Here is a 12,681-nt window from a genome sequence, read left to right as displayed (position 1 = left end):
CTATGGTTTCCGTCTTCTGCATGCCAGAAGACGGAAACCACAGACCGGGTCCGGCCGTGCGCGGCGGTGAGCGTTTTAGGCTCTCCGCCGCAAAACCGGATTTTTTTATCCGGACACAGAGTACTGCATGTCCGACTCTGTGTCCGGATTATAAAACCCGGTTTCGCGGCGGAGAGCGCAAAACGCTCACCGCCGCGCACGGCCGAACATCTCTCTTACCCATTCAAATGAATGGGTGAGAGAGACTCCTGCAGGTTTCCGTCTCCTGCCTCTGTTTTAGGCAGGAAACGGAAACCTCAAGTACGGACACCTTGGCGCAGATGTGACCGAGCCCTTAGGGGTGGGTTATTTATTTATTTTGCTTTCTTATATAGCATTGTCATATTCTGCAGTGCTTTACAGAAATGGTTAGTCACTGTACCATAAAGGTTTCAAAATCTACATTCCCTTTGGAGTGTGAGCGGAAACTGGAGTACTCGGAGGAAACTCAAGCAAACACAGTTATAATAAGTGTGAAATGTATGGTTGCCTGGGATCCAAAGCTGCAAAGGTGCCCATTAGCCCTCATTATAATCCAACCTACGAATCAACTGTATAGGAGTCTAAAGGAGTGAGTATTTGTTGGGCACACCTACTAAATATTCAATATTCAAGAGGTTTGCTCAATGACTTCATTTGGACCAAACACATCCGAACCGGGCCTAAAATTTTGGGGGTTTGCCACCCAGAAACTGCTATTATACTCTGAGGTCACCTCTCCTTGGGTCTCTGTCCTCTTTGGACTTCTTCTCACCTCCTGACTGACTTCAGGGACCACTGAGGCCTGTGATTGGATCTCAGTGATCACGCATCACACCAGTGTCATGACGCATTGATGCAAACCTAATAATACCATGTAACCAGTAAGGCCCAATTACAACCTTCAGCAGTTTCTAACTTTATTCAAAAGACCAGAGGAGGCCTGAAGAGGAAGGGAATCCATCTAGGGGAGTCCAGGGGAGGTGAGTAATGCTGTTTGTGTTAAGTAGGACCCTTGGGTAATAGCAGTTTGTGGGTGGAAAACTCCAAGGGTCCATTCACACTGAGTTTTTTGGCATGGACTTTGGCGCTGAATCTGTGTCAGAATCCACGAGGGAAAAAAAGCCTCCCAATAGAGTTCTATGGGTTCTGCTAGCTTTTCTTTTTCCATCTATGTGAATGGACCCTCAAAGTTTCAGATCTGATTTGAACATATTATGAATTTTCCTAAAATGTTGGATGAGAAACAGTTAAAGGGATTCTACCACTAAACCAACATTTTTTCTAATTATCACGTCGGAATAGCCTTATTCATCTCTTAACTTTAGACGTGGTCTCCGCGGCGCCGTTCCATAAAAATACCGGTTTTAACCGTATGCAAATGAGTTCTCCGAGAGCTCTCTCCAGCGATGCCTCCATCTTCAGCTGCAACTCCACCTCTTCTGTCTTCCATCTCGGTCCAACTTCCGACGCCTGCGCAGTACACTCCTGTATTGAACTACAAGAGCAAGAGTGGCCATTTTGGGAGGCTGTTCTTGCTCTTGTAGTTCAATACAGGAGCGTACTGCGGCATCCCAAAAATGGCCGCCGGCCGCAGGCCATTTTTGGGAGGCCGCTCTTGCTCTTGTAGTTCAATACAGGAGCGTACTGCGCAGGCGTCGGAAGTTGGACCGACAGAAGAAGACAGAAGAGGCGGGGTTGCAGCTGAAGATGGAGGCATCACTGGAGAGAGCTCTCGGGCAGCAGTGGGGATGCCCCCTTTAAGTTATCCCCATGTATTTACATTTTTCATTTCATTACCAAAGGGACCACTATAGCACATTATACTGTGTCGTGGCCTGTATGGGACATTATATTGCATGAAAGACCAATATGGGATATTATACTGGGTCGAGGGCCACAATGGGATATTAAACTGCATGGCGGTACACAATTGGACGGCATGGAGGGCCACTATGTTACATTATTAGCATTAATGGATGGGGTTCTGAATATGGTATGCTTAATCCACTTTTGATACTGCTACTATAGCTCACAACTGGTTAGCCACTAGGGATTTCCCCGCATAAAACCTACTATGAAGTTACCACGTATGTCCCCATCCTAATAGTATAGGTGTTATATGATAAGTAATGTATTAGGCTTAGTTCTAAAAGGAGTTCTTCTGTCTGTAAAGTGCTGAGGTCCTATACAAGTAAAATAAATAAATATTTGTAATGATCATTATTACATTAATTTAATAATTTACAATAATCACTGAGCATGGTGGCTTAGCATTGTTGTCTTGCAGCGCTGGGGTCACAGGTTTAAATACAACCAAGGGTAACATTTGATGGAGCTTGAGAAGGTTTCCTCCCACTTGCCAAAATATATAGTTCTAGGTATACTGCCCGTACAAACAACTGACTCGTGTTGGGGATGAGCACCTGTATGGCAGTCACCATCTCCACAACATTCCCTGCGCTTTGTCTTTGTGAGAGAAGCACATTGCAAATGTTTGTCACTGTCATGAAACCAATAGCACAATTTTTTACTACTAGGTCAACAATACAATAACATGCCTAGTACAGCTTCACTGCACAGGCCGGCTTTTCTCTGCCCAAATGAAATAGCAAATCAGCTAAATAGTTAGACAAGGTCAGAAAAAATATGTTTCTTGACCACCATTAATACAGTTATTAAACCATTAATTAAATTATTTAATTAAGCATTAATGTATACTTAATTTACAGAGCCCTCTCAAGTACATGCTTGACGTGGCAAAGCAGTGACGTGGCAAGGTGAGAGTTAAAAATTCGACAGCCCTTGAAAGCTGCGTACCCCCTCAAGCCCCATACAGGGGTCAGATACAGGACTGGCGTGTCAAGTTACAAGAATGTGAAGAAAGGGAGATTTAAGGCTGGAGATGCCACACAGAAGAGTGTGTTGTTTGTCTGCCTTTGAAATAAGATGCAGCCCAGAGAGCAGGAGGAGGGGAATCTGCACCAAAATATTTCTATGAATTATAGCTTGCCCTTGGCTATGACTTATGGGGGGTGGGGACTGCTTTCCGGGGATCACATTTCCACAGGTGTTCTTCTGTTTGTCTTCCAAGTTCATTCTTTTTTTTTTCCTTCTGTCCATCACTAAAAAATTCACCTCTGAAGAGTCTTTTATCTAATGATAACTGTTCAACCATCCAAATAAGCGCCAATGCTTACACTCCATTTCCTCAATCAGTGCGCTCTCACCCAATGACCTACAAAGCACCTTCATTAACTTAAGAAAAACATTTAATCAGAAATTAAAACAACATTCTAGAGACTGATGATTTACAATCATATTCAACATCCATTAAACCCTAGCCAGAAGTTCATGGCTAGCAGCGTTCCCCTTCTTCAATATCCCGATGTGTGTAACATTTGTTGCTTTTGAAGATTTCAACTCTGAGGATATTTTACATCATCCACAATAGAAAGAATTCAGACAAGTACTTCTGAAATCAGATCACAAGCCTTATGTAGTGACAGGTTCAACGTAGTACACAAAAAATAAATGAAGGTAGAGCTTTATAGAAGAAGGTCTATGTTATTGAGCAGCCACATGCTTATCAATACTATAAGGAACCTAAGACACTTTCACAAGGGTTGTTGCTTTAGTTATTACAGATGTAGATTGTGAGCCCTATATGGGACAGTTATTACAAATGTAGATTGTGAGCCCGATATGGGACAGTTATAACGGATGTAGATTGTGAGCCCTATTACAGTTATTACGGATGTAGATTGTGAGCCCTATATGGGACAGTTATTACAGATGTAGATTGTGAGCCCTATTACAGTTATTACAGATGTAGATTGTGAGCCCTGTATTGCACGGTTATTACAGATGTAGATTGTGAGCCCTATATGGGACAGTTATTACAGATGTAGATTGTGAGCCCTATATGGGACAGTTATTACAGATGTAGATTGTGAGCCCTATATGGGACAGTTATTACAGTTGTAGATTATGAGCCCTATATGGGACAGTTATTACAAATGTAGAGTGTGAGTCCGATATGGGACAGTTATTACAGATGTAGATTGTGAGCCCTATATGGGACAGTTATTACAAATGTAGAGTTTGAGCTCTATATGGGACAGTTATTACGGATGTAGATTATGAGCCCTGTATGGGACAGTTATTACAGATGTAGATTGTGAGCCCTATATGGGACAGTTATTACAGATGTAGATTGTGAGCCCTATATGGGACAGTTATTACGGATGTAGATTATGAGCCCTACATGGGACAGTTATTACAGATGTAGATTATGAGCTCCATATGGGATAGTTATTACAGATTTAGATTGTGAGTCCGATATGGGACAGTTATTATGGATGTAGAGTGTGAGCCCTATATGGGACAGTTATTACAGATGTAGATTGTGAGCCCTATATGGGACAGTTATTGTCAATGTCTGTAAAGTGCTACGGAATATGTTGATGCTATACAAGTAAGGAAACTAATATTAGTAATAATGTAATCAGATGTTTCTATGGTAAACTGAAGTACAGTAATAAGCATTTAATCCATTTAGTGAAAAATACATACAAGTTTATGCAAAGACTTAATATCTACAGTAGGGTTGAGTGATGGGGATCAGGAAAGATCGGATACCGATTGGCGATCGAGCAAATTTCACGATCGCGATCAGGATCGGCTGGAAAATGATCGAAAATCGGATTTTAAAAATCATCCTGAAATCTAAAGATTGGCTCAACCCTAATCTACAATGTTGACCCTTCATTTTCAAGGCTTCAACCCTGATGAAAACCCATTCTTGCATAATCAGTGCTTGGAGTTTTTATAATTTGTGTTTTTGTTTTTCTGTATGTAGATTGACCACAGATTGTCAACAGGATTGAGATCTGGTGAGTTTCCTGGCCATGGACCCAAATTTTCAATGTTTTGCTCACCAAGCCACTTAGTTCTCATGTTTGCCTTGTGACATGGTGGAAAAAGCATTGTTCATCACCAAATTGTTCCTGCATTATCGGGAGAAGTTTCTCATAGGTGATGTTTAGATATTATCCTTTATTCATGGCAGCATTCTTAGGCAATATTACGAGGGAGCTCATTCCTTTGGATGAAAAACAACCCCATACATGAATGGTCTCAGGATGCTTTACTGTTGGCATGACACAGGACTCATGATAGCGCTCACCTTATATTCTTCAGACAACCATTCTTCCAGAAGTACCAAACAGTTTGAAGGGGGAATCATCATAGAATATAACTTTTCCCAATTTCTCTGCAGTCCAAACTCTGTACTTCCTGCATAACGTCAGTCTGTCCTTGATGTTTCTCTTGGAGAAAAATGATTGTCTAGAGAAGAAAAGGTGAGCGCTCCAGTTCTCCACAAAACAGCAGGTCAAAATACGTCAAATTTAAGAAATCAATTATTGTTATTATGCCTTGTAAACATAACAGTATTGTTCTATTAGGGTCAAGTAGGAGCCCTTGATGTAGAGGTTTTCTTCCCAAAGCTAGGTGGATTTAGCCTCTTAGCAGACAGGACCTGTGGGTCAGAGCAGGCCTTTCAGACACATCTGACACTTGTATAATAATCTCTGCAGGACAGGAAGGTCCCTGGTGGGGGCATTCTTTGCCCATTCCTTCCCTCAATGCTAAAATATTCCCCCTCTGTGGCCTCAGACAGTTCTCAAACAACAACTGTCTGCAGGGCCAGCTAATCCCTCACAGGTGACCAGCCGACGCCTCTGGCTCAACTCAGGCATTCCTAGGCCTTCATTAACCCCTGCAGCACCACTTATTGGGGGAACTTCAAGGCTGTCACCCTCCTGCATGAAACTAATTTCAATACTTTGAAACATATAACTGTATTTATAAGGCTGGACACGGAGACGGAGATTTGCATAATAACATCCATTTGTAAAATCGGACTTTTATCTTTAAAAACTTCTGTTACAGACACTTTCCCATCATAGCAGAGATGATGCATTTTGCACCTATGTCATATCTATTACTGTTTTATTACTGCATCATATTTCAGATGGCATCAAAGTACAGCTTTAAAAAGTAGGTTATGATCTGATGTAATTTACCCAAGGTCAGAGGAACCAGAGAAATATGAATACTTGCTTTAACTTTACTTGTGTGACCAGACCCTGTTTATAAGACAAAAGAAATACCTTGCCCTGCAGAGCTCATAAGACTTTGACACCATTTTCAAGGCCAGATCCTTACACAGATATGTTCTTTCATTTGATGTGTTGTAAATTCGTTTGTGCACAACTAAAACAGACTTCACTTTAGCCGTCTTGACTGACAGGCTGAGCATTTAGGGAATCCTCCCTCTTTCCTGACCAGAGTCAAAGGTTAAAAGCTTGCCGCATTATTAAAATGAAGACAAAAGAATCCTTTCATATGTGAATCTCTAGCACATGTGGGATCCAGACCTTTATAAAACCTTAACACTGTATTGATCCTTCAGCTGTACTCTCTGCTTACACAGTCAACTGCTCTATAAGGAATATGGGACTACTTCAATAGGTGGAGAAAGCACACAACATATATTTTACTGCTAGATTCATATTTTGCAGTGTATAAGTAAAAGTAAACCAAATATAAAATAAGTAGGATACACTAAAGAACCTTAGAAACCCCTGAAAACTATAACCCGTGGAGCATGCAGGCAGAAGATGTCCCAAATGTATCATATGGTGTTATAGATCTGGTACATAGCGCAAGACATATTAAACATGTTGCCCCTTCCTATACCACTGCTTAAAATATTGGTGTAAACCTCGCCTTCATTCTAAACACAGACAATCTAGTGAACTGTAAAAATTGCCTAAAACACATAATAAATGTAACACAAGGCAATTTGTTGAAGTGCATTTATCCAGAATTCTGATTTATTTAGCCATGTAAATGTTTTCCAACAGAAAAATTACTCATAGGGACCATTATTTATTAGGCTTACTTATATAGCGCCATCATATTCCGCAGCGCTTTACAGATATTGTCAGTCACTGTCCCATATAGGGCTCACAAGGGACCAGGGATGAAGATAACATTTGCAACCTGTGCAGTTTCATGGGGGTCCAGTAAGTAGGAAGGGTCACTCCAGTGTCAGAGGATCATCTGGTACTCTGGTAGGTCAGGCCACCCCAGGGCAAACTCATGTCCACTCTTACCTTAAAAACAACTATTTACTATTAGATTATATGTAAGGGAAGGAGCCGATGAATTTCATGGCTCATGATTCCTGATGGAATATGGACTACACAGAGAAACTTAAGGGGGCTTGTCCTTTTACAAGATGTGATATGTTCACAGATGTGATGTAAATTACTTAACACTATAAATAAGATCATAAGATTATAATATCATCCTTAATGTCCTCTTTTGTAAAGTTCCAAACCTTATTTAGTATGACTTTTTCCACTTTGTACATGGCACTTTGGTTCTAACATGGCAAAGGAGAGATGAGGACCAGTGTTGTACATGTGTGGTATCATGCGTAAAGTCATTCAATGGAGGCCACAAGTGGTTGGATAATTAAAGGGGTTGTCTGGTTTATTGATCCAGCAGTACTAGTGGGGAGTGCTGAGTGGTGAGGACTGAACACTGGAGTAGTATGGGATTCAAGAGGTAAGTACCAACGTTTTTTCAGCCTCTCCCCTATCTGTGGCAGGCTTTTTTTTAATGAAAACTGACAAACCCTTTAAAGATAAATGCATGCACTAAAATTACAAATGCAATGCACAACTATATTTTGATTAGTGCCATACACTGAACACAGTGAGCGGGGATGAATCTGCTCTATAACTGCACCTCTATACAGACTATACAACTATATTTTGACCAGTTAGATATTATATACATATCATTGTAAGGTATAATAGGTGAACATTAGAGATGAGCGAACAGTAAAATGTTCGATATTCGTTTCGAGTAGCCCCTCAATATTCGACTACTCGAATCGAATATCGAACCCTATTATAGTCTATGGGGGGAAAATGCTTGTTTCAGGGGTAGGCAACGTTCGATCAAATTATACTTACCAAGTCCACGAGTGAGGGTTGGGCTGGATCCTCCGAGCAGTCTTCTCCTTGCAGCGTCCCCGCGGCATCCTCCGGCTCTTCATTCACTCTGCCAGGCATCGGGCCTGGGCAGAGCCGACTGCGCATGCCCGCACTACAAGCGGGCACTACAAGCGGACATGCGCAGTTGGCTCTGCCCAGGCCCGATGCCTGGCAGAGTGAATGAAGAGCCGGAAGACACCGCGGGGAAGCTGCACGGAGAAGACTTCTAAAGGTAGGAGAAGAACCAGCGTTGATTGGCTGACTGTATAGCATTCGGCCAATCAATGCTGGTTCTGCATCTAACTTTTACATACGAGTAGCGAGTGGTACTCGATCGAGTACGAGTATTTTGAATACCGTAGTATTCGATCGAATACCTACTCGATCGAGTACTACTCGCTCATCTCTAGTGAACATGTTTAGTCAATACGTAAGTGTTTATTTCAAGGCATAATGGAAATCTCCATATAATATGATCTCACAAACTTTGCATGATCATGATTCATGTAGAGAAAAGTATTCTTATACTTGGTTAGATTGTTATGTAGCCAAACAGACTTGCAACAGAGCTTCAAATAGTAGACAATAATACAAACTACCAATGTTTCGACTTGTGGTCTTTTTTAGATAAACTTAAAGTGTACTTTTTTTAGACTAAACTGTTACGTGTGTGTAGGAAGAGAAAAGCTATTTCTGGTCATTTTATAACTTATATTCTGCAGTATTTTCCGGTTTCTCTCTGCATGCTGTAACCACAGTTTGTGGTCCTTACTATATTGATGAGTGGAGACTATCTGCCATACACTGAACACAGTGAACGAGGAGGAATCTGCTCTATAACTGCACTTCTCTCACTCAGAAACAGCCATAGAACATAAACAGACAACTGCTGACCTGGACAGATGGAAATAAATTGCTTTGGCTATGATATAAAGCTTTAGTCAGAGTAAAGGCTGTCTTTCTGGTTGCATCGCCTTCTTTTCCTGCTAACTCACTCCTCCTCATATAACATGCCGTCCATCACACCACAGAGCAGTGATTTTTACAGTGATAGTTGTTCTAGTAGAGACAGGGGGAGCATGGAAATAGCATAATAAAAGCAAAAACAGGCATTTCTCTTTCATAACTTATACAGTATGACAATGTTTCCTACAATCGCCTATACTATTCATACAGTGTTGGCCAAAAGTATTGGCACCCCTGCAATTCTGTCAGATAATACTCATTTTCTTCCAGAAAATGATTGCAATCACAAATTCTTTGGTATTAATATCTTCATTTATTTTGCTTGCAATGAAAAAACACAAAAAAGAATGAAAAAAAAGTCAAATCATTGATCATTTTACGCAAAACTGGGCCGGACAAAAGTAAATGCACCCTCAGCCTAATACTTGGTAGCACAACCTTTAGACAAAATAACCGTGAACAACCGCTTCCGGTAACCATCAATGAGTTTCTTACAATGCTCTGCTGGAATTTTAGACCATTCTTCTTTGGCAAACTGCTCCAGGTCCCTGAGATGTGAAGGGTGCCTTCTCCAAACTGCCATTCTGAGATCTCTCCACAGGTGTTCTATGGGATTCAGGTCTGGACTCATTGCTGCCACTTTACAAGTCTCCAGTGCTTTCTCTCAAACCATTTTCTAGTGCTTTTTGAAGTGTGTTTTGGGTCATTGTCCTGCTGGAAGACCCATGACCTCTGAGGGAGACCCAGCTTTCTCACACTGGGCCCTACATTATGCTGCAAAAATTGTTGGTAGTCTTCAGACTTCATAATGCCATGCACACGGTCAAGCAGTCCAGTGCCAGAGGCAGCAAAGCAACCCCAAAACATCAGGGAACCTCCGCCATGTTTGACTGTAGGGACCGTGTTCTTTTCTTGGAAGGCCTATTTTTTTTTTCCTGTAAACTCTATGTTGATGCCTTTTCCCAAAAAGCTCTACTTTTGTCCACCTGACCAGAGAACATTCTTCCAAAATGTTTTGGCTTTCTCAGGTAAGTTTTGGCAAACTCCAGCCTGGCTTTTCTATGTCTCTGGGTAAGAAGTGGGGTCTTCCTGGGTATCCTACCATACAGTCCCTTTTCATTCAGATGCCGACAGATAGTACGGGTTGACACTGTTGAACCCTCGGACTGCAGGGCAGCTTGAACTTGTTTGGATGTTAGTCAAGGTTCTTAATCCACCATCCACACAATCTTGCATTGAAATCTCTCGTCAATTTTTCTTTTCCGTCCACATCTAGGGAGGTTAGCCACAGTGCCATGGGCTTTAAACTTCTTGATGACACTACGCAAGGTAGACACAGGAACATTCAGGTCTTTGGAGATGGACTTGTAGCCTTGAGATTGGTCATGCATCCTCACAATTTTGCTTTCCAAGTCCTCAGACAGTTCTTTGGTCTTCTTTCTTTTCTCCTTGCTCAATGTGGTACACACAAAGACACAGGACAGAGGTTGAGTCAACTTTAATCCATTTCAACTGGCTGCAAGTGTGATATAGTTATTGCCACCACCTGTTAGATGCCTCAAGTGTGTAGGGAAATCAAGATGATTAAAGAGACAAGGCCGGAGGACCCGTTGGTTTAAGGGTTCTTAAAATGTGTGGAGACCAGCTGTGTGGTGTTATTACGCACATGTACAATATGAGTCTAAAGCTGGGAGTGGTACCATCTTGTGTGGTACCAGTCCCAAAGAAACCCAACCAGATGGACTACAATGACTACCGACCTGTAGCACTGACATCACACCTGATGAAGGTCCTAGAGAGACTGGTCCTGACACAACTACGCCCTCTAGTGTGCCCTGCACTGGACCCCCTCCAGTTTGCCTATCGGCCAGGCATTGTGGTGAGTGATGCCATCATCCACCTTCTTCACAGAGCTCTCTCTCACCTGGAGAAACCCGGGAACACTGTGAGCATACTGTGATTTCTCCAGTGCGTTCAACACCATTCAGCCAGGGCTATTGAGGGAGAAGCTGAACCTTGGTGGTGTGAACCATCACCCGTCCAACTGGATACTAGACTACCTGACAAACCGCCCTCAGTATGTGAGAGCCCAGGACTGTGTGTCTGACACTGTGATCTGTAGTACGGGGCACCACAAGGTTCTGTTCTTGCCCCATTTCTCTTCACACTGTACACTGCTGACTTTAGGCACAACTCATCCAGCTGTTACTTACAGAAGTACTCCGATGATGCAATAGTAGGCCTTATCACTGATATGGACGATAGAGAATACAGAGACTTAACCCGGGACTTTGTTGAATGGTGCCAGCAGAACCACCTCAAGATTAATGCTGGGAAGACCAAGGAGATAGTGGTGGACTTTAGTAAACGGAGAAGTGCTCCGACCCCGGTGGAGATCCAAGAGACATGCATTGAGATAGTCAGGACCTATACGTATCTGGGTGTGCTCCTCAATAATAAACTGGACTGGGCTGATCACCTGGAGGCGCTGCACAGAAAGGGTCACAGCAGGCTCTACCTGCTCAGGAGACTGAGGGCCTTCGGAGTCCAGGGGCCACTTCTTAGGGCCTTTTTCAACTCTGTGGTTGCTTCAGCCATCTTTTTCGGTGTGACCTGTTGGGGGAGCAGTATATCAACCAGGGACAGAAATAGACTTGACAGGCTAATCAGAAGGGCCAGCTCTGTCTTGGGGAGCCCCCTGGACCCAGTACAGGTGGTGGGTGACAAAAGGACACTGTCCATGGTGAGCTCCACATGGGAGAACAAATCCCACCCCATGTATGAAACCTTGATGGGACTTAGCAGCACTGTAAGTGACCGTCTGCTTCACCCCAATTGTGAAAAGGAGCACTATTGCAAGTCCTTCCTTCCAACTGCGATCAGGCTGTATAATCTACATCAGACCAAGCAAAGATCACTCCGTAGAGAAAACTATTGATCATGACTATGAATGTCCTCCTTCTTTCTTCTTCTGTTCCTTAGATGCTATGGACTCCTAGTATATCTTCTCTTCTCAGCTTATGTGTGTCTACTTCCGTAATATATTACTGTATATTATCCTGTATCTGTATTACTATGCTGCTGTAACATACTGAAATTTCCCCACTGTGGGACTATTAAAGGATTAACTTATCTTATCAATCATGGCTACACAGACTGGATTGTTGGCACACCCAAGATCTGCGCAACTAGCAAATTCAAAAAGTTGGTCAACAAAAGTATTGTAATACACCACTGACGCAAATTCTAAAACTTAACATTTAATTCAACCTGTTAAAAATATTCTTTATAAAAAATCTGAAAAACCAGTCACCACAGTTATAGTCAGAAATATTCACACAAATAGGATTACTGTGGGTAATACACTTATACCTTTTGTAAACGCAAAGTGACCCACAGTATTAAATACACATTAGGTAAATAATTTGAAACGATCTTACCAAAGTGTCGGCAGGAATCAGACAAAACAGGGAGCACCAAAACGGGAGTTATCCCTGTAAACACCCTGCATAATCCCTGGCCCCCAATGACTCCCGCCCTAACAAGGGCAGTCACAAGCTCTCCCTGGTAGACAGCCCTAGTTGTCCCTTGTCCCTACGCGTTGTGTAGTGCAGCCTATGAT

This window comes from Leptodactylus fuscus, chromosome 2 (genome assembly GCF_031893055.1).
Source record: "Leptodactylus fuscus isolate aLepFus1 chromosome 2, aLepFus1.hap2, whole genome shotgun sequence".
Classification (NCBI taxonomy): Eukaryota; Metazoa; Chordata; class Amphibia; order Anura; family Leptodactylidae; genus Leptodactylus; species Leptodactylus fuscus.
Note: the sequence above shows the minus strand (reverse complement) of the source record.